We start from the raw sequence: 2,199 nt of genomic DNA on the forward strand, positions 1-2,199 counted from the left end.
TCTCATGGTCAAGATATGCCTTGACCGATGCCCTTCCTGAAGATGAATTTGCGGAGGAAGTGACGGTTGTTCTTCCATTTGAGCCCCCTGAATCTCTTCTTGAATATGATGTCCCCGATTTCATTCAAGAGGAAGAATCGGGCGAAACCTTTGAATTGTCGTCCTTAGAACCACCACCACCACGGCCTATGATCGAAATAAAACATCTTCCTCAGGGCCTTCGCTATGCTTTTCTACATGGCAACAAGGAAGCTCCTGTCATCATAAGTGACAAGCTTTCTGAGGATGAAACCATTCGTCTTGTAACTGTGTTAGAGAAACATCACTCTATCATGAGCTGCTCTCTTCAAGATCTCAAGGGCATTAGTCCCGCTCTCTGCACCCATTGCATACCTATTGAGCTTGAGAGCTCACTGTCAAGGGAACCCCAAAGATGGCTAAACAATGCGATGAGAGAAGTTATCAAGAAAGAGGTCTTGAAACTCTTGTGTGCCTGGATTATTTATCCCATACAATGTAGTGAGTGGGTTAGTCCAGTCCAGATTATTGAACCAGATTACTATAAGTTAGATTATAATAAGCCGACATAGAATAAGTTGTTAGCTGTTTGTTTCTCTAGATTATTAGCTGTTTGTTAGCTGTTAGCCGACCTTAGTCATGTAAACACGGTGCTTAGATTATTGAATATCATCAAGTTTGCTTTCCAAAACCAGATGAGTTTTAACAAAATGATAGAGACTCAGCTGGCGCAGCTAGCTGCTCTAGTTCCTGCTAAGGAAGCGGGACGGATTCTAGGGCAACCCAAACCGTCCCTAGAAAATGTTAAGGCGATCACCACGAGGGGAGGAAAATCCACTCGGGATGTCACGCCCGGAAAAATACCTTTTCCCAAACGCTAGTGTATTAATCCCCGTCCTAGAAAAGCCGGGGTACACCACACAAACATGATACAAAAGACGCATCTTTATTATATCGATAATATTTACATTATTACAAAGGCACTTCAGGCCTGACAATCAAAAATAAACAGCAGCGGACTAGCGGGCCTACGGCTCCATCTTCACAGGCGCTGAACTGGGGTATAAGCCAGGACTCCACCTAGGACTTCTTCTCCAAAGCTTCTCTTACTGAAGAGGGAAAGATTGAGCAAGAATGAGTACAACCACAGTACTCAGAAAGTCACACCGGGAGATGCATAATTAATGCGAGGGGATACAAGGGGATAATAATAGGGGTTAGGTTTTGCAGTAAACATCATTTAAAAGTCACTTAGTTGTCCAAAGCTATTTTGTAAACACGATCCTAGAGCTACACAATATTATTAATCAAGGTCGTGAACCCACACGAACCTGCTTAACCCAAGGCCTACGATGATTCAGACCGAACTAGCAACCTGACCTGGATCCCAACTCGTCCCAAGCCAACCCAGGCCAACCATTCCATATTTTTGTTGTTACGCAAGTTTTAAGAAGTAAACCACTAACTTTGGTACATTGCTAGGCTTGCCCATACCCGAGGGTGCGGCTATTCGAATAGATTATACTCTGATCAGAGGTGTACATCTTTACCCACAAGACACGCCTTTACTCTGCATTCCATTGCAAGTGGTATCCATCATAAAAAACGTGACATAACTGTTGACGGTCGTTATCGATCAGTTTTGACCGTCAATATTACTAAAATAGAGGGGAACTAGTGATGCTTGCAATGCATATATATGTTAGAATAATAAATTTCCACTAGTATTATGTATACTAACCTTTTGCAGAGAATGACAATAAAGTGGAGGAGAATCGACATCAACACAGACGACAAATCAATCGGACGATGTCGAGAACCAGACTTATGTATGAATGGGCCAAGAACTCAGAATTGATACAAAGAATTGGGCCAAAATTCACAAGTCAGCGAATAGAAGCAACAGAGGAGGCCGCTAGCCGAAATTGGGCTGGATTGGGCCGGCCCCAGGTTCGGCCGAACCAGGGAGTTCAGCCGAACCCTCCTCAGCGCCATCCGATCCAGGGCTTCGCCTGGACGGTATGGATTAGCCCCCAATGACGGTTAGAGGGTATTTCCGACCATTCCAACCGTCACAACCGTCATTGTGAGGCTATATAAGGAGTTGCCATTCTCACTTCACTCACAGATCTCAAGCAATAGCTTTCTCATTTCTGTCAAGTTTAGTTTAGTAGTATCTAG

General features: G+C 43.9%; 1 long non-coding RNA gene across 1 annotated transcript; it reads right to left on the bottom strand.

Moving 5' to 3' along the window:
• Positions 1-945: 945 nt before the first annotated feature.
• Positions 946-1,890, bottom strand: LOC136354206 (uncharacterized). Its single transcript, XR_010737904.1, has 2 exons — positions 1,760-1,890; positions 946-1,127 (listed from the first exon to the last, which is right to left on the bottom strand). It is a non-coding gene; the product is annotated as an uncharacterized lncRNA (long non-coding RNA).
• Between the last annotated feature and the right edge of the window lie 309 nt (positions 1,891-2,199).

Source organism: Oryza sativa, chromosome 1 (assembly GCF_034140825.1).
Source record: "Oryza sativa Japonica Group chromosome 1, ASM3414082v1".
Lineage (NCBI taxonomy): Eukaryota > Viridiplantae > Streptophyta > Magnoliopsida > Poales > Poaceae > Oryza > Oryza sativa.